Genomic DNA, 24,896 nt, shown 5'->3' with positions numbered 1-24,896 from the left:
GTGTACATTAATGGAAACATGTGGTACAATGGGTTGGTTTTATATACAATTTGAAACATTTTCACCAAACTGGTTAACACAGCCTTCATGGTGTTTTCTTAGTTATTGTGTTAAGACATTTATATTCTCCACTTAGTAAATTTCACATGTACCCTTGTAAGATGCACCATAGGTGTGGATCCACCAATTACCCTCCCTCCTCCCATCCTCCCCCTCCTGTTTCCCTTCTTCTTGGGTTATAGCTTTAAAGCTATAAATTGGTTTCATAGCAGGGCTGAGTACATTGGCTACTTTTTTTTCCATTCTTGAGATACTTTTCTAAGAAGAATATATTCCAGCTCCATCCATGTAAACATGAAAGAGGTAAAGTCTCCATCTTTCTTTAAGGCTGCAAAATATTCCACGGTGTACGTATACCATAAGTTATTAATCCATTCATGGGTCGATGGGCACTTGGGCTTCTTCCATGACTTAGCAATTATGAATTGGGCTGTGATAAACACTCTGGTACAGATATCTTTATTATAATGTAATTTTTGGTCTTCTGAATATATAGCTAGTAGAGGAATTGTAGGATCAAATGGCATGACACCCCATTTTCCTCTCTCCTCCAATCTCCCTGCTCCTTCCTTTCCCTACCATCCACTTTGTATTAGATCACCTACTGCCTTCATATTGAGTACATTGGATTCTTATTTCTCCATTTTTTTTTTTTGATATAGAGTCTCACTTTGTCACCCTTGGTAGAATGATGTGGCATCATAGCCACAATAACCTCAAACTATTGGGCTCAAGTGATTCTCTTGCCTCAGCCTCCCAAGTAGCTGGGACTACAGGTGCCCACTACAATGCTTCTCCATTCTTGTGATGCTTTTCTAAGAAGAATATGTTCCACCTCCATCTAGGTTAATACAAAAGATATAAAGTCTCCATCTTTAATGGCTATATAATATTCCATGGTGTACATATACCACAGCTTGTGAATCCATATACCACAGCTTGTGTTGGTGGGCATTTAGATTGTTTCCATAATTTGGCAATTATAAATTGAGCTGCAATAAGCAGTCTAGTGCAAATGTACTTATGATAAAAATGATTTCTTTTCTTCTGCGTAGATGCCTGGTAATGGGATTGTGGGATCAAATGGGAGGTCTAATTTGAGTTCTTTGAGGATTCTCCATACTTCCTTCCAAAAAGATTGTATTAGTTTGCAGTCCCATAAGCAGTGCAAAAGTGTTCCCTTCTCTCCACTTGAGACTCTGGAGCTTTGAGACTTTGTGATGTGGGCCATTTTCACTGGGGGTAGGTGATATCTCTGGGTAGTTTTGGTTTGCAGTTCTCTGATGATTAAGGACAATGAACATTTTTTCATACAGCCATTTGTCTGTTTTCTTTAGAGAAGGTTTTATTCATGTTGCCTAGTGATATATGGGATTGTTGACTCTTTTTTTATTGATTAATTTGAGTTCTCTGTAGATCCTAGTTATCAACTTTTGTCTGATTCCTTAAGATTGAAATATCTTTTCCTAATCTGAAGTTTGTCTATTTCCTTTGGCTGTTGTTTCCTTAGCTGTACAGAAGTTTTTCAGTTTAATTAAGTCCCATTTGTTTATTTTTGTTGTTGTTGCAATCACCACGGAAGTCTTCTTCATAAAATCTTTCCCCAGGTTGATACCTTCAATCGTTTTCACCACACTTTTTACAAGGATTTTTATTGTTTCATGCCTTAGATTTAAATCTTTTATCCATCTCAAATCAATTTTTGTAAGTGGTGAAAGGTGTGGGTCCAGTTTCAGTCTTTTACATGTGGTTATCTGGTTCTCCCAGCACCATTTATTGAATAGGGATTCTTTTCCCCAGTGTATGTTCTTGTTTGGTTTATCAAAAATAAGATGGCTATAAGAGGTTAGTTTCATCTCGTCCTTTTCTATTCAGTTCCAAATGTCAATGTCTCTATTTTTGTGTCAATACCATACTGTTCTGATCACTATGACCTTGTAGTATAGCCTAAAGTATGATACGGTGATGCCCCTGGATTTGTTTTTATTACTAAGAATTTTATTACTAAGAATTACTAAAAATTAGCTATACAGGGTTTCTTCTGGTTCCATACAAAATGAAGAATTATTTTTTCCAAATCTTGAAAGTATGATGATGGTGTTTTAATGGGCATTGCATTGAATCTGTAGATTGCTTTGGGAAGTATATACATTTTGACAATGTCAATTCTTCCCAGCCATGAGCATAGTATGTCTTCCATTTGTTAATATCTTCTGCTATTTCTTTTCTTAGGGTTTCATTATTTTCTTCATAGAAGTCCTTCACCTCTATTGTTAGGTATATTCCTAGGTATTTCATTTTTTTTTTTTTTAAGCTACTGTGAAGGGAATTGTGTCCTTTATTAGCTTCTCATCTTGGCTCTTATTGGCATATAAAAAGGCTACTGATTTGTGGAATTGATTATATTCTGAGACATTACTGTATTTTTTGATCACTTCCAGGATCCTGTCTTGTGGTTGAGTCTTTGGGGTTCTCAAATTATAAGATTATACCATTGGCAAAGAGCGAGAGTTTGACCCGTTCTGCACCTATTTGGATGCCCTTTATTTCCTCCTTCTCTTGCCTGATTATATTAGCTAGAACTTCCAGCACTATGTTGAATAGTAGTGGTGATAGAGGACAACTTGTCTGTTTCCAGTTCGTCTGGTTCCAGTTCTAAGTGGAAAAGCTTTCAGTTTTCCTCCATTCAGTATAACATTAGCTGTGGGTTTGTTGTAGATGGCTTCTATGAAATTCAGAAATGTGCCACTTATGTCTAGATTCTTAAATGTTCTAATTCGAAAAGGATGCTGAATTTTATCAGATGCATTTTCTGTATCTATTGAGAGGATCATATGGTCTTTGTTTTTGCTTCTGTTGATATGGTGAATTACATTTATGGACTTGTTGGGATAAAACCTATTTTTATCATGATGAATGATTTTTTTTTAATGTGAATCTGTAATCTATTGGTTAAGATTTTACTGAGAATTCTTGCATCTATATTCATTAGTGAAATTGGTCTGAAATTCTCATTTTTAGTTGGGTCTTTTCCTAGTTTTCATATCAGGGCAATGTTTGCTTCATAGAACATGTTGGGGAAAGATTCCTTTCTTCTTAATTTTTTGTAATAATTACTGAAGTGTGGGTATAAGCTCTTCTTTGAAGGTTTGATTGAATTCTGGTGTGAAGCCATCTGGTCCAGGGCATTTTTAAGTTGGGAGATTTTTTATTCTTTCTTCAATCTTGAAATCAGTCTGTTCAAGAGATCTATTTCTTCTTGGTTAAGTCTAGGGAGAGAGTGAAATTCCAGGTATTGATCCATTTCCTCCACATTGTCAAATATCTGGGCATTGAGTTTCTTGTAGTGCTAAGAGATGATCTCTTGTATCTCTGTGGCATCTGTTGTTATTTCCCCTTTATCATTTCTGATTGAGGTTATTAGAGACTTTACTTTTCTGCTACCTATTAATCTAGCTAAAGGTTTATTGATTTTATTTTTTTTAAAAACCCAACTTTTTGTTTTGTTGATTTTCTGAATGATTCTTTTGTTTTCACTTTCATTGGTCTCTGATTTAATTTTGGTTATTTCTTTTCTGAGTTTGGGATTAGATTATTCTTCTTTTTCCAATTCCTTAAGATGGTTCATGAGTTTGTTGATATAGTCTCTTTCTGTTTTTCGAATGTAGGCACCTAATGTGATAAATTTTCTTTATAAGACTGCTTTTGCTGTACCCCAGATGTTGTGATAAATAGTGTTCATTGTTATTATGTTTGAGGACTTTAACAATTTCCTCTTTTATCTCTTCCTGAACACAACTATCATTCAGCATGAGGCTGTTTAATTTCCATGCCTTTGTGTGGGGATGAACGTTTTTATTGGAGTTGAGTTCCACCTTTATTGCCTTGTGGTCTGAGAAGATACAAGGTATAATTTCTATTCTTTTAATTTTGCTGAGGTTTAATTTCTTTCCTAGGATGTGATCTATTTTGGAGTATGTACCATGCACTGATGAGAAAAGTATATATTCATTAGCTTTGGGCTGGTGTGTTCTGTATAATACTATTAATCCCATTGGTTATAGGGTCACATTTAAGTCCTCTGTAGCTTTGTTTAGTTTCTGTTTAGAGGAGACATATAGTTCTGTCAGAGGGGTGGTAAAGTCCTTGGCTATTGTGGTGTTATGGGATATTATCTTGCTCAGATCCATTAAGGTCTGTTTCATAAATCTGGGAGCATTTAAGTTGGGTGCATAAATATTTCAAATCGAAATGTCTTCTTGTTGTATTTTTCCCTTAACCAGTATAAAGTGTCCATCTGTGTCTTTTCTTAACTTCAGTTGCTTTAAATCCACCTGTATCTGAAAATAAGATCACAACCCCTCCTTTCTTCTGATTTCCATTTGCTTGAAATGCTGTTTTTAATCCCTTAACCTTGAGTCTTGATTTGTCCTTAAAGGCTAGGTGTGTTTCCTGGAGACAGCATATGGATGGATTTTGTCCAATCATTCAGCCTGTGCCTCTTTGGTGGGGAATTCAATCCATTGACATTTAATGAGAGAATTGATAAGTGTGATTGAGTTCTATTCATCTTATTTTGTGAAAGTTTATTGTGTAGTTTTATCCTTTGCACCATTGTGGCAGCTAAGTTTTGACCTTTAGCTTCTGGGTGTTTGCTTTGCTGGTGGTCCATTGTGATGGTTAGTGTTAAGAATAGGTCTAAGTATTTCCTGTGCAGCTGGTCTTGTTGTGGTGAATTTCCTCAGTGCTTGTATATCTGCAAAAGATTTGATTTCTCCATCAATTTTGAAGCTTAGTTTAGCAGGATACAGAATTATGGGCTGAAAATTGTTTTGTTTAAGAATGTTGAAGGTGGATGACCAATCTCTTCTGGCTTAGAAAGTTTCATTTGAGAAGTGTACTGTAAGCCTAATAACCCTGTCTCTCTAGGTTGGTTGGTGCTTACTCCTGGCTGCTTGCAGAATTTTTTCTTTCATCTTGAGTTTGGACAGGTTTATTATGATGTGTCTTGGAGAAGCTCTGTTTGAACCGAAATGATCGGGGGTTCAATATCCACCTGAAAGGAGTGTGTCGGGATCTTTAGTAAAACTTGGAAAGTTTTCATTTATGATAGTCTCCAGTAGGACTTTCATTCCTTTGGGACAATGTTCTTCCCCTTCAGGAATCCCTATGATTTGTATGTTTGAATGCTTCATGGAGTCTTGTAGTTCTCTAAGTGATTGTTCTGCTTTCTTTCTTTTTTTCTGCCTCTTTGACTACCTGGTTAACTCAAAAACTTTATCCTCTCGCTCTGAGGTTATTTCTTCTCTATGGTTTAATCTATCTTTCATACTTTCTACTACATCTTTACATTCCCTGATTGTCTCCTTCATTTCCTAAAGCTTCACCATACCCTTCGCCTATTTTACACATCTCCTGTCTGACTTTTGGTTGGTCTTTCCATTTTCTCATCCATTCCTTTTATTGTCTTTATCATTCATATTTTAAATTCCCTTTATGTTAAATCCATTAATACCTTATGGGAGGAGTCTTCTGCAGTAGCTGCCTCACGTTCCCCTGGGGGAGTTGCTCTGTTTTGGGTTTTCATGTTGCCCGAATTTTTCTGTTGGTTCCTTCTCCTGTGTTCTTTCTTCTTGCTCACCTCTTTGTCCTCCTTTTTCCTTCTCACTTCCTCCTTTGTTTAAAATTACCTTATCTCTAAGTTTAAGTCTTGAAGTGGCCTCTTGGTATAAGGCCAGAAGGAATAGAAGGGTAATTGCAAGCAGTGAGAAACAAGAGGAAAAGAAAGAAAGAAGAAATAAGAAGGAAGTAAAAAAGGAAAAGAAAAAGAAAAAAGGGAAAAGGGATGAAAGAAAAGAATTGAAGAACAGGAGAGAATGAGGACAGGAAGAGAGGATGAGAGTCAAAGAAGAAATGATATTTATTGGCACAGTGGTAAGGCCATCCCTGTAATACAAGTATCTTAAGGGGCTGGGCTGAGTGGGTTCCTCAAAATCAGGAGCTCCTTACCAGCCTGAGGAAAGTCCAAGTCTTCCTCTGCTGTGAGCAGAAATATAGGAGTCCTTGCTCAAAGTAAAATAGAAGTTAAGAATAGAACCAACCAACCAAATAAGCAAAAATAAAACACAACAAAAAAATCTCAAATAGCCAGATACAGGAGCAACTTCAGCAACATAGAAAAGAAGAGAAAAAAAGTAAAACTAAACTAAAATAAAATTATTAAAAAAGTTTACATATGTGTGTATATATATATGTGTGTGTGTGTATATATTTGAAGGGACCAACTTTAATTGGAATAAATGTGTTGTAATATGTTGCTGGGACATCAGGTAGTACTCTGTTTTTTTTAGGAGATGGAGAATACAACTGGCAACCTCTGTGTATCTTATCACTAACTTAGTTGCCTTTGATGATTGCCTGATTGTTTCCTCAGCTGGGTTAGGATCTTAAAGCTCTCTATAATCCTTCAGAGGCAGGTCTCACAGTGCCCTTTGACCCCAGATCTTGTGGGATGTGGGTGTCCCTCAGCATGTCCCAAGAGTGGAGTTCTGATCTAGGCAGGCAGAATTAAGATGGCTGTGCTTTAGGCCCCTGCTAAAACCTTCTCATGACCTTCCCACAATGGCAGCCCCCTGGCAGCCAAAACCTTCCCAGTACGGCTGCCTTTCCAGCCACCAAACTGATGGCATATCCACTGCAACCCGTATTCAAATCTGGTTGCTGTATACTGTTTGAGTCTGCCCACTCTTCCATGCTTTCCACTCAAGGCACCACTTCCCCACAAACTGAAAACTCCAGAAAGGCTTCCACCTTTCCTGGAACTCTGTGTGGGGGGCCAGCCAATTCTGGTGGCTTGTAATCACTTGCTTAATGAGTCAGATTTCTACCTTTCTGGATTGCATGCTGCATCCCACTCACCACCACCTCACTATGCTCCCTGAGCTTGGAGTTTGGGTTCATGCCAGGTATGAGACAAAAATCAAAGGAAAAACTCTGGCAATATGAATAATCAGAATAGATCAACTCTCCAAAGGAACAACGAGGCAGACACAGCACAATATCCTATGCACAAACAAATAGCTGAGATGTCAGAAATCAAATTCGGAATCTGGATAGCAAATAAGATTGAATTAGAATTCCAAGCAGTAACCCAAAAGATGTCTCAAGAATTCAACGAATTTAAAGACCAAATGACCAAAGATTTTGACACATTGAGACAAGAAATTGCAGCCCTCAAATATCTGAGAAACATAGTAAAATCCCTCAGTAACAGAATGGAGCAAACAGAAGAAAGGATTTCTGACATTGAAGACAAAGTGTTTGAACACTCCCAAACTCTCAGAGAGGAAGAGAAATGGAGGGGAAAAACAGATCACTCTGTTTTCCCAGAGCTCTGGGATAATTCTAAGAAAACCAATATTCATCTTATAGGTATCTCTGAAAGCAATGAAGTGGCTTCACAAGGCACAGAGTCTCTTTTCCATGAGATTATGAAAGAGAATGCTCCAGACATGCCAAGAGAGTCTGAATTTCAGATAGCTGACAGTTTCAGAACTCCAGTATGACTCAACCCAAATAAGACATCTCCCAGACACATCATAATCAATTTCACTAAAGTTAATATGGAGAAAATTCTGAAAGCAGCCAGATGAAAGAAAACCATTACCTACAAAGGGAAGACTATTAGAATAACTGCATATCTCTCTGCTGAAACCTTTCAAGCTAGAGGAGGATGGTCATCAACTTTTAATCTCCTAAAACAAAATAACTTTCAACCCAGGATCCTGTACCCAGCAAAACTGAGTTTCATTTATGATGGAGAAATTAAATACTTTAATGACATTCACATGTTGAAGAAATTTGCCACAACTAAACCAGCTCTCCAGGATATTCTCAGACCTATCCTCCACACAGACCAGCATAATCCTCCACCACAAAAGTATACCCACCCAGCATATTTTGATCAAATTCCAACTTCCACAGTCGCAAAAGGATTAAAAATGTCCACCGGACTTTCAAAAGGCTTACCAGTATTCTCAATTAATGTGAATGGTTTAAATTGTCCTCTAAAGAGGCACATGTTGCTGACTGGATACAAAAACTCAAGCCAGATATCTGCTGTGTACAAGAATGTCATCTTACATTAAAAGACAAATATAGAGTCAAGGTGAAGGGATGGTCATCTATATTCCAGGAGAATGGAAAGCAGAAAATAGCAGGCATTGCAATCCTATTTGCAGATGCAATAGGCTTTAAACCAACCAAAATAAGGAAGGATAAGGATGGACACTTCATATTTGTTAAAAGTAATACTCAATATGATGAGATTTCAATTATTAATATTTATGCACCCAACCAGAACGCACCTCAATTTATAAGAGAAACTCTAACAGACACGAACAACTCAATTTCCTCCACTTCCATAGTAGTTGGAGATTTTAACACCCCTTTAGCAGTGCTGGATAGATCCTCCAAAAAGAGATAAGCAAAGAAACCTTAGATTTAAACTTAGCCATTCAACATCTGGACTTAACAGACATCTACAGAACATTTCATCCCCCAAAAACTGAATACACATTCTTCACATCAGCCCACAGAACATACTCCAAAACTGACCACATCCTGGGTCACAAATCTAACCTTAACAAATTTAAAAAAATAGAAATTATCCCTTGCATCTTCTCAGACCACCATGGAATAAAAGTTGAACTCAATAACAATAGGAATCTGCATACCCATACAAGAACATGAAAGCTAAATAACTTTATGCTGAAGGATAGATGGGTTATAGATGAGATTAAGAAAAAAATCACCGAATTTTTGGAACAAAACAACAATGAAGACACGAATTATCAGAACCTCTGGGATACTGCAAAAGCAGTCCTAAGAGGAAAATTTATAGCACTGCAAGCCTTCCTCAAAAAAACTGAAAGAGAGGAAGTCAATAACTTAAGGGGACATCTCAAGCAACTGGAGAAGGAAGAACATTTCAACCCCAAACCCAGCAGAAGAAAAGAAATAACAAAAATCAGAGCAGAATTAAATGAAATTGAAAACAAAAGAATTATACAACAGATCAATAAATCCAAAAGTTGTTTTTTTTGAAAAGGTCAATAAAATAGATAAACCTTTGGCTAACCTAACCAGGAAAAAAAGAGTAAAATCTCTAATTTCATCAATCAGAACTGGTAAAGATGAAATAACAACAGACCCCTCAGAAATTCAAAAAATCCTTAATGAATATTACAAGAAACTTTACTCTCAGAAATATGAAAATCTGAAAGAAATCAACCAAAACTTGAAGTACGCCACCTACCAAGACTTAACCTGAATCAAGTGGAAATGTTGAACAGGCCTATATCAAGTTCTGAAATAGCATCAACTATACAAAATCTCCCTAAAAAGAAAAACCCAGGACCAGATGGCTTTACGTCAGAATTCTACCAAACATTTAAAGAACTAGTACCTATATTACTAAACCTCTTCCAAAGTATAGAAAAAGAAGGAATACTACCCAACACATTCTATGAAGCAAACATCACCTTGATCCCTAAACCAGGGAAAGACCCAACAAGAAAAGAAAATTATAGACCAATATCACTAATGAGTATTGATGCTAAAATACTCAATAAGATACTAACAAACAGAATCCAACAACACATCAAAAAAAATTATATACCATGACGAAGTGGGATTTATCCCAGGTTCTGAAGACTGGTTCAATATACATAAATCTATAAATGTAATTCAGCACATAAACAAACTAAAAAATAAAGACCATATTATTCTCTCAATTGATGCAGAAAAAGCTTTGGATAATATCCAGCATCTCGTCATGATCAGAACAGTTAAGAACAGTATATCTGTAGGGATTCTACTACAAAACTTTTAGAAGTGATCAAGGAATACAGCAATGTCTCAGGCTACAAAATCAACACCCATAAATCTGGAACCTTTATATATACCAACAATAGCCAAGCCAAAAAAACAGTCAAGGACTCTATTCCATTCACAGTAGTGCCAAAGAAGATGAAATATTTGGGAATTTATCTAACAAAGGATGTGAAAGATCTCTATAAAGAGAAATATGAAACTTTAAGAAAAGAAATATCTGAAGATGTTAACAAATGGAAAAACATTATCATTCTCATGGCTGGGAAGAATCAACATAGTTAAAATGTCTATACTACCCAAAGCAATATATAATTTTAAAGCAATTCCTATTAAAGCTCCATTGTCATATTTTAAAGATCTTGAAAAAATAATACTTCCTTTTATATGGAATCAGAAAAAACATCAAATAGCCAAAACATTACTCAGAAATAAAAGAAAGCAGGAAGAATCACGCTACCAGACCTGAGCTGTACTATAAATCGATAGTGATCAAAACAGCATGGTATTGGCACAAAAACTGAGAAGTAGATGTCTGGGACAGAAAACCAAGAGATGAATCCAGCTACTTACCATTATTTAATCTTTGAGAAGCCAATTAAAAACATTCAGTGGGGTCTATAAAACCAGTGTATGGTGTCCCATGATCTCATTGATGTACACAGCTATGATTTAATAATTAAAAAAAATTTCAGTGGGGAAAAGATTCCCTATTTAACAAATGGTGCTGGGTGAACTGGCTGGCGATCTGTAAAAGACTGAAACTGGACCCACACCTTTCACCGTTAACTAAGATAGACTCTCACTGGATAAAAGATTTAAACTTTAGACATAAAACTATAAAAATACTTGAAGAAAGTGAAGGCAAAACTCTTGAAGGAATCGGCCTGGGTGAATATTTTATGAGGAGGACTCCCCAGGCAATTGAAGCAGTATCAATAATATATTACTGAGACCTGACCAAACTAAAAAGCTTCTGCACAGCCAAGAACATAGTAAGTAAAGCAAGCAGACAGCCCTCAGAATGAGAGAAAATATTTGCAGATTATACCTCCGATAAAGGTCTAATAACCAGAATCCACAGAGAACTCAAACATATTAGCAAGAAAAGAATAAGTGATCCATCTCAGGGTGGGCAAAAGACTTGAAGAGAAACTTCTCTAAAGAAGACAGATGCATGATCTGCAGACACATGAAAAAAAGCTTATCATCCTTAATCATCAGAGAAATGCAAATCAATTGGAAGATATCACCTAACCCCAGTAAGAGTAGACCACATAACAAAATCCCAAAACCAGAGATGTTGGCATGGATGCGGAGAAAAGGGCACACTTCTACACTGCTGGTGGGACTGCACACTAATACGTTCCTTTTGGAAGGATGTTTGGAGAATACTTAGAGATCTAAAAATAGACCTGCCATTCGATTCTATAATTCCTTTACTAGGTATATACCCAGAAGACCAAAAATCACAATATAACAAAGACATCTGTACCAGAATGTTTATTGCAGCCCAATTCATAATTGCTAAGTCATGGAAGAAGCCCAAGTGCCCATTGACCCACAAATGGACTAGCAAACTGTGGTACATGTATACCATGGAATATTATGCAGCTTTAAAGAAAGATGGTTATTTCATGCTTACATGGATGGAGATGGAACATATTCTTCTTAGCAAAGTATCTCAAGAATGGAAGAAAAAGTATCCAATGTACTCAGCCCTACTATGAAGCTAATTTATAGCTTTCATATGAAAGCTATAACCCAACTATGGCACAAGAATATGGCGAAAGGGCCAAGGGAGGGGAAAGGAGGGGGGAAGTCAGGGTGGAGGGAGGGTAATGGGTGGGGCCACACCTATGGTGCATCTTAGAATGGGTACAGGCAAAACCTACTAAATGCAGAATACAAATGTCTACATACAATAACTAAGAAAATGCCATGAAGGCTACGTTGAACAGTTTGATGAGAATATTTCAGATTGTATATGAAACCAGTACATTGTACCCCTTGATTGCAAAAATGTACATAGCTATGATTTAACAATAAATAAATAAATAAAAATGCAAAAAAAAAAAAAGAAATTTGATTGCCATTGTAACAGTATTAAGAAGTGGAGCCTTTCACAGGTGATTAGGTCATGAGGGCTATGCCCTCATGAGTGTAGTAATGCAGTTATCTGGGAAGTGAATTAGTTATCATGAAAGTGGGCTCCTGGTAAACAAATAAGTTTGGCCCCTATTACCTCTCTATCTCACATACTAGCTCCTGCCATCTGCCTTCACAACCCTTGCCAGATACTAGTGCCATGCTTTTGGACTTCCCAGCCTGTAGAGCTGTGAGCCCCATAAATTTCTATTGTTTATAAATTACCCAGTCTATGATATTCTGCTATAGCAACACAAAACAGACTAAGACAGTTGCCATGTCATTTGGTAGCTCCATCCTAACATTCTGTTCAGTCTTCTTTAATGAGGGTAATTCATATGGAAAGCTACTATGGGTAGCTAAGAGCTAGTAGCCTACTAACTTTTCTATATCACAAGGAATGATAATGAAAGTGCTGTTTGGGAGGAGGGAAATAACTCTGCTTAAGAGGTATGTAGCCTTTTTTAGAACATGTAGGTCCCAGTCTTACTTCTGAGACATCATTAAATATACATGTTAGGGTTCATGCCACATGGAATTTATTGAGCAAAAGAAAAAGGCAATAACTGCCTTGAAGTTTACTTATCTCCTGATTCTGAGAGGAGAGAGAAGAGATATGGTTAGGTTTAGTTTTTCTGTGATCTGCTGCTTTATTCCAGAATCATGTTCCTTTTACTGGTTTCCAGATTTTGAGATTTGTAGAATTAAAGTTATTATGTGGGTGAATTTTTTATTGTTATTATAATAACATGAGATTTACCCACTTAACAAACTTTTACATATAACAAAATCCCAAAACTACAGATGTTGGCATGGATGTGGAAGAAAGGGAACACTTCTGCACTGCTGGTGGGAATGCAAGCTAATACATTCCTTTTGGAAAGAAGTTTTGAGAACACGTAGGGAACTAAAAATAGACCTGTCATTGAACCCTGCAATTCCTCTACTAGCTAAATATCCAGAAGAACAAAAATCATTTTACAACAAAAATCTTTGTACCAGAATTTTTATTGCAGCCCAATTCATAATTGCCAAGTCATGGAAGTAGCCCAAGTGCCCACTGACCCATGAATGGATTAATAAATTATGGTATATGTATGCCATGGAATATTATGCACTCTTAAAATAGATGGAGACTTTACCTCTTGTATGTTTACATGGATGGAGCTGGAACATATTCTTCGTAGTAACGTATCTCAAGAATGGAAGAAAAAGTATCCAATGTACTCAGTACTATTATGAAACCAATATATAATCACCCACATTTCCATATGAAAGATAAAACACAACTATAGCCCAGGATGAAGGAGTGGGAGGGGTGGGGGGAGGTTGAGTCGAGGGAGGGTAATTGGTGGGATCTCTTCTATGGTTCATATTGCAAAGGTACATGTCAAATCTATTAAGAGTAGAGTATAAATATCTTAACACAATAATTAAGTAAGTGAGGTGAAGGCTATGTTAAACAGTCTGAGGTAAGCATTCCAAATTTATATAAAATCAGCACATTGTAGCCCATAAATGCATTAATGTGCACAGTTATGATTTAATCAACAAAGGAAAAAAATAAAAAACTACTTCAGAAATGAAAAACAAAACAAAACAAAACAAACTTCTAAGCATATGGGCTTGTATTGTTAACCATCATGCTGTGCAGCAGATCTCTAGAGCTTGTTTGTGTTGCATAAGTGAAACTTAATTCCTACTGAACAACAACTTACTGTTCTCCCCCCTCCACAGGCCCTGGCAACCATCACTCTACTTTTTGATTCCTTGTGTTCGACTATTTTAGATAGCATATGTAAGTGGGATCGCACAGTATTTGTCCTTCCATGTCTGACTTATCTAACTGAGCATAATGTCTTCAAGGTTCATCCATGTTGTTAAATAAAGCAGGATTTGTTTTCTCTCATCTTTTCTTCTTCATGAGAGAGACCCACTTTTAACTCTGTTTGGAAGTGCTTTAAACTTTCTCTTCATTCTTCTTAAATAAAATCTCTGTTTGTTACACTGAAAAAAAAAGCAGGATTTCCTTCTTTTTTAAGGCTGAATAATCCATTGTGTGTGTATACCATATTTTCTCTTTTGATTCACTGATGAACATGCAGGTTGTAGGTTTATTTTTGTGTATGTGTCAGAATGAAGAAACTTTGCAATAAAATTTCAATTTCCTAACTTAAAAGCCAGAAGCAAATGGGTGACCAGTGCCATGGGTGATAATATAGTAGCCATGGTGAGCAGACAGTTATTCAGATTCATGTTCACAGATAGGCAGAACATCACTTGATTTTAGTTCTTGCAGACAGATTCTGACTTATGTTTGGTTTTGGACTCTTCTATTTTGACTCCTGTTGCTTGAACAATGTTAAAATCCCAACTCTTGTGATCCCAGGTTGCTCTGACCCTTCCAATCCTCATTATCGCTGTGTGTTCTGCTTTTTTTTCATATCATATTTCATGCTTTAGAAATCTGTTATTTTTATGTGTTGAATGTGGGGTAGGAGGATTTCACTATATGATCTGTCTGCCCTTTTGATGCTAAGGACCAGGGATAAACCACCTGGACTCACAAGACAATGGTTGGATAGGATCAGGGCTTAGAAGTAATAACTGTTCATTGATATGTTACCATTTTAGCCTCATTCATTCATAAAATAAAACTTAGACATAAGGAAAATGTTGAGATGAAAATGTGAACGCCACATGTGAGAGTAAAAAGCTGCATCTTAACTCTGGCACTGCCATTAAGCCTGGAATGGAGTAAGGTTAATAAAGAGAAAAAAACAAGTCAAAAAGAATTTACTATGCAGCATTAAAAAGAAATGGAGACTTTACCTCTTTTATGTTTACATGGATGGAGCTGTAAAGTATTCTTCTTAATAAAGTATCTCAGGAATGGAATAAAAAAGCCAGTGTACTCAGTACTACTGTGAAACCAATTTATAATCACTCACACTTGCATATGAAAAATGAAAACACAACTATAGCCTAGGATGAAGCAGGGAAGGGGAGGGAGAGTGAAGCGGGGTGGGGTGGGTTGATAGAGGGAGAGATAGTAGGGGGACAACACCAATGGAGCACATTGCAAATACAAGTTGAATCTATCAGGTGTAGAACACAAATGTCTTAATGCTGTAATTGGGTAAATGAGGTGAAAGCTATGTTGATTAGTAGGATGTAAGCATTCCAATTTGTACAAATAATCAACACATCGAAATCTGTAATGGCCTAAATGTATTTATGATCTATGTACAAATGACATAATAAAAAAAAAAGAACTGTTTTCCAGGTAAAAGGAAATAAAAAGTGCAGCAACCTAAGAATAGTATATTTGCATCATCAGAGCATGAAGCATCTTGTTTTTTTTTTAGCATGAAGCATCTTAGAGGAATGGAATAACCATCAGAGAAACCAAGTTTTTGCCAAAAAGCCAGATGTTCTCTATGGAAATATTTGCCTACAATAATTGGGCCTTTTGGATACATTACTGCTATTTGTATGGAACAAATAATATCTAAATGTGATGAATAAATGTCACACCATGCCCTTTGAAAAGTTGCTTTTGTGATGTAGGAATGAGGCTTTAACAGGATATTCATAAGCATCTCTCAATTTCTAAAAGCACATATGTGTCTTATTATGGTTTTTAAACTTAAGCTTTGATTTGGTCATTGCTTGAACTGGAAATTTTCATAAGAAAATTAGTGACTAATACCTAAAAATCTTCTTCAGCTCTACAGAATAGAGTTATGAAGGATTCAGAGTGGACAACTTAACATATTGAACATCATGTTTTAAAGTCATGAAAGCAAATGTCTTTACACTGTTAATTTGACAGGATGTGTGTAGACTCCAAGAGTTAGACGTGGTAGGCAAATGAGCATTCAGTTGGATTAATTCATTTTACAGATGATGGGCAGAGGCTATGGAGAGATTAGATGATTTATTCAAAGTTATGTAGTCAGTATAAACAGTTTCATTAGAAATCAAGCTCTTCTGTTCACAAATAACTTTAATTAATTCCCCCTCCTGGTTTTATCTATGATCCTATTATAAACATATCTGATTCTGGGAATGGTGGACATTAAATTATTAAACATCATTTATGCCACAGAGTTCTGAGGCATGGTGCCAGCGTTTTCTGTTCTTTGCTGCATTTGAACATGGTGTTCTTCCTCCCAGAAACTCTCTTGCCCTTGGGTTCTGTGAAGCCACATTTTCTTCATTCTTCCCCATTTCTGACTACTTTTTGTGTTTCAATTAATGCCTCTTTCTGTGCTGTTCTGAAATACAGGCATCCCCCAGGCTTGTGTCATTGACTGGGTTCTCTTTTTCTCCCATTTCTCCTCAGGAAACACTTGCTATCCTCCTCCTGGTTATGAACTCTTTGCAGATGACCAGCAAGTTTTTGTCTTCATTTCCACACATCCATGGCTAATTCCATTATCCTCAAGGACAACTCCCTTCTCAAGTCTTCTGCCCTTGATTAATGCTACCCCCAGTGAGGCAAGAAACCCTCCCTCATCGCCAACTCCTCACTTTCTCCCTTTGCACAACTAGCTGATGTCTTGAGCTATGTAGATTCTCTTTCTTAAACATGTCTTATATCACACCTTTTTTTTCTGTCTATACTATTGGCCTAGGTGGGTAACTCATGTTTTGGCCTGAATGATCTGAGGTATGACAGAATCACAGTCTTTAGCTGTTCCCTTTCCAAATCCATTCCCTTTATCATCATCAGCATTCTGGGAGATGCAGGTTCAAATATATTTTCCCTTCTCAAAATCTTTTAATAGTATTCCATTGCCTCCAGATAGAAGAATGAATACCCTCTTATGATTTTCAAAGTTCTCTATGATCAGACCACAACCTACAATTCCAGTTTAATTTCCATTACTCACCTATCCTACAACCTTTCTATAGTAGAGCTGAATATTACCTTCCTTTCTTCCTTCATTGGTTTCTGTATTCATGCATTTTGCAATAAACATTTCTTAAATTCCTGTCATGTTGGCAATTTTGTAGGCACTACAAATGCAAAGTCAACTCTTTCTTGACTATTCCCAATTTTCTTTCAACGTGTGTTTGTAAAATAATCATGAAAAAAAGTTAAAAACCTACATATAATAGTAAATACAGGCAAAAAGACAGACTATTACGATGAGGTCTGTTAAGCAGTAAGACAAGTTAAGCATCAAATACTAGAGATCATTATAGGTAGGGACCTGAATGCAGACTGATAATCAACAGATGCTGACAGGTCAGTATAGACCAGCAGTTTTCAACCTGTGGGTCGCAACCCACAGGAGCTGTATGAAAGGGCCGCGGCATTATTAAGGTTGAGAACCAGTGGTATGGACTTTCAGAAAGAGGTGGTACCTGATGATAGTCAAATGCAAATGGGAAGGAACCAGTACAGGGTGAGGTGGAAACTGATGGAGAAAAGGCCCTGGGAATGTTCTAAGAAGGAAGTGGCTGGCACATAGGTGTGGATGCTCTTCCATAGTGACAGAAGCAAAGGGTGAAAGAATGAGGATCCTGTCAGTTAGGAAAACTCTTAGCTCAATGAAGATAAACTCAACTAACAAAGGCTTAAGCACTAATGCTACTTAATTGTCTCATATATTGCAAATTCTAGGGATAAATGGTTCAAGGGTTGAAACAATGTCATTAAGAGCCCACACTCTTTCTACCTTGAGCTTTCATTCTTATCATGTGGGCTTCTCACCTTCAGCCTCCTTGCTCCCATATGCAATAGTTCCCCCTTATCTGCTGAGCATGCATCATTCCAAGACCCCCAATCTGTGCCTGAAACTGAGGATGGTACCAGACCTTAAATATACTATATTTTCCCTCAATGTACATGCCTACAAAAAGTTACTTCATTAATTAGGCATGGTAAGAGATTAACAACCCCTAAATTAAAATAGAATATTTATAACAATATACTACAACAAAGGTTATGTGAATGTGGTTTCTCTCCATCTCTCTGAATATATTTTTGTGCTACTATATTCACTTTTCTTATTTGTCCTGGATACTTAAAGCCAAAGAAAGAAAAATCTCAGATATGGGGGACTATTGTATTCAACTTTGGGGGTTTATGCTGCAGTAATAAATTTAAATTTATTATACCAGCATGCCAGTAATAATTTAAATTTCGGAGACTAAAAACAACAAAGATTTATTTCTCACTTTACATTATGTATTGTCTATACATTTTCATTATAGGATATAAGTTTAAAGAATAGTTTCATTTGGAATGTAGTATTCTCATGAGAGAAGGACAGCACAGCAGAGAGGAAGTCACAGAACGGTTCTTAAAGCTCACCTTGGACAGGGTGTATGCTTTGTCCCATTGCCCAAAGCACAGCCCGGGCCATGCCCAAACACCACGAGTGGAAAGATAGCCTCCTCTCACATGAGGGTATAGCAAGTTACATGACAATCCTTTAATAGGATGACTATAAGTAACAGGTGCAATGATCCAATCTATCACATCTTTCAAGATTGGAAAATTACTGCACAAAATTATCTTTTGTAGCTAGGGTCACAGTCAGCATAAGGACCAAACTTTATGCTCATAATCTTTATATCAAGGAGGAACACGTGTTTGCAATGAATGGATGTATGCTGCCATAGTTTGATGCTAATCTCATTAGCAAATCAACAGATGTTTCTTCAAAAATGTTTCAAGAAATATGATTTCCATATGTCAAATTCCATCATTGCCATTATAGTTATTGCCTAAATTCATCTAGAATTTATAAGGGCCAGTTTCTAAAGCAGAGGAATCGCAGCAGTCTTTCATGGCTTGCTCAGGTGTCAGTGTACCTTTCTTTCCCACATTCATTATGGAAAAATACAACTCACTGTGATGGATTTTCAGCATGAGGTGACTCTAAAATGGTTGGCATTGACTGACTTCCTGGTTTGTTGTGTTGGCTCATAATGGAGAACATAAACAACCCAACATTTATCTTCATTGAGCATAAATTTGCTCATTAATCTGTAGGAATGAAATCTGAAACTGAGGATGGTACCAGACGTATATATACTATATTTTTCATCTACATACATGCCTACAATAAAGTTACTTTATAAATTAGTTATTCAAATTAAAATAGAATAATTATAACACTATACTATAACAAAGGTTATATCTAGTACAAATTGGTAGAGACTACCTTTGAGAACTAAGAAGTTCAATAGTTATCTCTCTGGCTTTAAAAGTTTAGAATAATGAAGGCCTAATTTGTGAATATTAGTCTATGCAATTTGAAGATATAAGATTCCATAATTTCCAAGTCAATTTCCCAAGTCAAATTATGCTATCAACTTCCATAGTACCTTAAGCTGGCCCAAATTCTTAAAATAGAGAAGTTTGGGATGATTTTAAGCCTTTCCACATGGGAATACTTTGGTTGATATTTTGGAAAACAGTCATCATGTGATTCTGATTACAACGTATGTAGTATATCTGAGGATTGTTCATACAAGCAGTAAATATAAAATGATCTTGGAGCCTATCATGGATTTTGAGTCTGAAAAGGTGTGAATGTGTATACAGCCATGTTCTGGGCTGTTGGGCACAGGTTGCCAAGTGCCCTGTATTCCTTGTTGAACTTTAATTGGGAGAGATAGCACATGGATGTCCTCTTGGGTTGGCATGAGAACCCTTGCTTGATCAGGTTGGTAGAGGGTACATGGGGCTGGGCTTGAGATTCCAGACCCTTACTAGAGAAGGGGATAGGATACCCAACTGATGAGATGCACGAAAAGAAAAGGCACGTACATTTTCTCTTAGGGGAAGAATTTCTAAACACCTGTAAGGTAATCTGAAGCATATCAAAACAATGGTTTGTACTGAAGTCCTTTTTTCTCCCAAGTCTATGGCAATTTAGATGCAATCTAGAATTGTAATGTAGAGAATGAAGATATTTTGAGTTCATGTAATACTTCTTTGGTTCTCTGGACTACTCAACAGCACTCTGAATGTGCTCTGTTACCTTTGGAGCATATGAACCAGAATAGTTAATTTTTTTTTCTTCCAGGGACTAATGCCAAGAGTTTCAATCAAAGCATATTAATAATATTTTTTAAAAGATTGTTGTGAAGTACTTCCAACTGGGAAAGATTTAAAATCTTATAACCAAACCCAGGTGTGCACTTATACAACCAATTTTATTTTTATTACAATGAAAGGAAATAAGAATCACTGAAATCTACAGTTGACCATGAAATCCCTAATTTTAGCTTTTATTTAATTGTCTTGCCTTCCAATATTTTGCAAGAAGCACTAAATACCAGTGAGCCAGAATTTGATAGATTTTGTGTATATTTTTTGACCCTGTATACCTTCTATTTATAACTCAGGATGAAATGGCCAAATTTTAAAGAGCTGAAGGAGAAAGCTTCTAGATAATTTGGAGGCTGTACATTATTAAAGTGCTTGTCTATGGTTTACTCATCAATCTTTTCTCTACCCATCTGTCCTTCTATTTTGGGAAGTGTTGAAGTTCAGCTTAGGCCTCAAACTTCAGAAAAAATCTGTCCTCGACTTTGGTTTGGGTCTCTTTGAAAGACCCAATAGTGAGTGCCTACCCAATATAATTTCTGACATTTCTGATCTTCTGTGTGATCAGTTTTCTAGGTGATCATCATACCTGATTGGCTAGACAATGACCATATCAAAAATGAGGCAAGTCATTCATGTTTGTTGTTAATATTCACTTTCAAACAGATGTGCCATTCAAAGATGTAACTTGGAGTAGAGCAATTTGCTTATGTGCTTTCTAGATTGAAATTTTAACAGTCACTAAGGTATAAATGCATATGCATGATTGTAAAAGTAGAATGCTTTAATAATTCATGACAATTATATTAGCATTTGGCCTCCTTATGCCAGCAACAGCCTCCAGCCCTCCTTTTGTCAATATGAAAATAGTCATTTCATTCCTGTATCTCTCTCAGTTCAGAAAATGGACATGTGTTGAATTTTTTGATCGAATAGACACTTACAGAGCAGAGGTATTTGATGGGTGCCCTTGACAGGTAAAATCCATGAACTTCTAAAGCTGAGATCCCTGGAAGTGCTCTAGTTTGTATTTTCCCTACTTACATTATGTGAATTTGTGTGCATAACATAAATTGTCCTTTACCTGGGCTTAGTGAAGTAGGTTTCTGTTCCTTGCACTTAAACATGATGTGCTAAAGCCAAGTACTTTTTATTCCACAAGGTGACTCATAGCTTTTCAAAAGCTCTGTAAAGATGTTTGACTCATAGGTGATGAGAATCATGATTTCTGATTAAGTGGAAAGAAAGCCAAAAGCAGAAACCTGAAGTGACATTTCTAGTAGCACATGCAAAGGAACCTTTGAGGGGGTCTTGTACTTTGACATTTGTCTCTGACTTTTGCTTGAAGATTGACCTCTTCCAAATGAGCCAAGACCAGGGTGCTGCTGGGGGCACCCGCTACTGCTGTCTCTGAGTAGGCAGCCAAGAGCCGTCGAGAATTACAGGATTGGGTTTCAGCTGGGGAATTTTAGGCATAATAACTTAATTTTGTTCACTTAGTTTCAAAAATCCTCATATATTTTGTATAATAGCGATTTTTGTAGGAATTTAAAAACTTAAACAGGCCTTTAAAGGTAACTTTGTTACTCCAGATGTCATTACGTTGAATGGTGGCAAACTGGCAAGGTCTAAAATTAACTTTTATTTCTGTAAATGAGACTAGCCTAAGAGTCCTATTTCAAAGTATAAGATAATGTAGCTATTACTGTAGCCATTCAGTCTTGTGAAGAGAAAATGCCAAGAGTAAAGAAGAGACTATATTTTTCTTGACTTGGTTATAACTATTGAGGTTTGAGGGAAGGCCAAGAAATAGCACCTTTCCCCCTTCCTTCCTATGCTTGGAATCAAGAGAGAAATAAGACACAGAGACACTGAGATGGAAATTAACATGTCAGATATGTCACTGAAGGAGTGGACAGGGACTGATCTGTGGGAACCTGGGCTTCATAGTGAAGGTTCTTTTTTGTGTGTGTGTTTTATATTTATTAATATATTACATTAAATATTTATGTTTTCAATATCTTAATTGGAAGAATTTTATTTCTTATTTTAGTTTGCTCGTTTACTTCCCCATATTAATCTTAATATTAGTTTGTCCAGTTAAAAATATTCTCAGCTGGGCATGGTGACAGGTGCCCGTAATTTCAGCTACTTAGGAAGCTGTGGTGGGAGAATCTCTTGAGCCCAGGAGTTTGAGACTGCAATGAGGTATGATGGCACCACTGTGTTCCAGCCTGGCTGACACAGCAAGATGCCATCTCTTAAAAAAAAAAAATTCTGGGGCGGTGTCTGTGGCTCAAAGGAGTAGGGGCTGGCCCCATCTGCCAGAGGTGGTGGGTTCAAACCTAGCCCCAGCCAATCTTTGAACATTCAGTGTTGCAATTGAGAGATCTGATTTAAGTTGTTCAGCATTCCTTTAGAGGTGATCTAGTTTCTCTTTAGGTTGGGAGGTCTTTTTTCCCTCAGCTAGGATCTTATCTCACTCTAGCTCTGTTGCTCAACTGGAGTGCAGTGGCTAGATCATAGCTTGGACTCCTGGGCTCAAACAATCCTCCAGCCTCAGGCTTCCCAAGTAGGACTACAGGCATTCACCACCATGCTGGCTATTTTCTTCTCTCTCTCTCTTTTTTTTTGCAGTTTTTGGCGGGGGCTGGGTTTGAACACACCATCTCCAGTATATGGGGCCAGCGCCCTACTCCTCTGAGCACAGGCGCCGCCCTCTTTCTTCTTTTTTTCTTTTTTAAAGACAGAGTCTTTTTTTTTTTTTTTTTTGTAGAGACAGAGTCTCACTTTATGGCCCTCGGTAGAGTGCCGTGGCCTCACACAGCTCACAGCAACCTCCAACTCCTGGGCTTAAGCGATTCTCTTGCCTCAGCCTCCCGAGTAGCTGGGACTACAGGCGCCCGAAAGACAGAGTCTTTTTATGTTGCCCAGGCTGGTTTCAAACTCCTGGCCTCGAGTGATCTTCCTGCCAAAGTGCCAGGGTTACAGGTATGAGCCACCACCCACCCAGCCAGTCTCTTTGTAGGTTTTCAAGGAAATTTTGTCTTTAATGTTGCATTAGAGCCCACCCTCCCTTTGATTTATCCTATTAGGCATTTTGAAAGCCCTTTTCCTTCACAGTATTTTTCCCTTTTCTTTTAACCCTGGGAAATTCTAAGTCATGATTTCTTCAAATATTTCCCATCCTTCCTTTACATTTTGGTCTCTTTTTGAGACTACTATTTATGGCCTTATAACACTTCTATTTTTATCCTCCATAACTTTTTTTCTAGGAGAGTTCTTTAACCTACTTCTTGAACTGTATGAATTTTGTAAGCAACTAACCTATTTATTTCAATTACTATACTTACTTCAATTATTTCCTGGTTTCATCAGTGTGGCCCATTTAGTATAAATATTTTGAATTTTGTCCCACTCCTCTAGGCTGATCAGTTAAACTCAGATATTTCTTACTCTCCTACTCTGTCACAGCTGGACAGATGCAGGCCTCCTCTACCCACCATGAGCCCGAGACCTCTCCTGATCTACAGGCAGAAAGACCTGAGATCATAGAGGGACCCTGAGCTGAGCTAGCTCAATTCTCCTTCCCAAACTCACTAATCTGATCATTTGGCTTCCCTCCTGAGGGCAGATGCGAGTGAGGGCTGGAGCAGAGAGTGGGCAGTGGTGCTCATGCTTGGCTGGGCATTACACCACTGGGCAGCTCTAAAAACCCTGAGGCCACACTACATAGAGATTTCGGTGGGTGAGACCCAGTCATTAGTACTTTTGAAAGCTCTCCAGGTGAAGCCATCTACCAGCAGAGGGTGGGAATGAGATATGGTGGGGATTCTCCACATGCAGACAGGAAGCCAGGGAGATGGGGCTTCCTCTCCTGCCACTCTTCTCCAGAGGGAAAATGGATCCAGGGCTCTAGGTGTCCTCTAGGGCAGTGTTAGGACAGGGTACAAAAAATTCTGTCTCAGTCTTTTGTGACTGGGCTGGTTTGTTGCTTAGACTTGGATAAATAAGTGTTTCATGTCAGTATTTTGCTGTTGAAAAGAAGTAATCCAGTACAGGGTTCCTTGTGCACATACTGTGTGAGTCCAGGTAATTGAGTGTTTTTTCTAAGATTATTCCATGTGGAATAGTAAATATTTGAGGCAATCTTTGGGACAAACCAAGGCTAAAACCCTAAGGCAAGTAATTTTTCTGGGGTGTGTGTATGTGTGTGTGTGTGTCTGTCTGTGTGTGTGTCTGTGTGTGTATGTCTGTGTGTGTGTGTTTGTCTGTGTGAATGTCTGTGTGTGTTTCTGTGTGTGTATGTCTGTGTGTATGTGTGTGTGTCTCTGTGTCTGTGTGTGTCTCTGTGTGTGTGGCCTGCAGGACACATAGGCTTAGCGTGGCAGCTCCACATCCAGCATAACCACGGTACTGACCAGGCATTATGTTGACACCTTGGGGAGGATTTGGCAGCATTCCAGCCATCCACACTTGCTATTTGGGGAGATTTTGGGGACATAATAAAAATGTGTGGGTATGCAAATGAAATGCTTTTGTCATTGTTTGACAGCAATGTGGATGTATGATGGAAAGACTCATTTTCCCTCTTGTCATCACGTTGGGGTCACTCACATCTGAACATAACCCTCCACTAGTTACTATTGTTTTCCAAGTTGCTAAGGGTAATGAATAACTGGTTATACTTGTGTTGGTGGACTGGAGCAAATCCATTGCCATT

This window comes from Nycticebus coucang, chromosome 9, assembly GCF_027406575.1.
Source record: "Nycticebus coucang isolate mNycCou1 chromosome 9, mNycCou1.pri, whole genome shotgun sequence".
In the NCBI taxonomy this organism is placed as follows: Eukaryota; Metazoa; Chordata; class Mammalia; order Primates; family Lorisidae; genus Nycticebus; species Nycticebus coucang.
Note: the sequence above shows the minus strand (reverse complement) of the source record.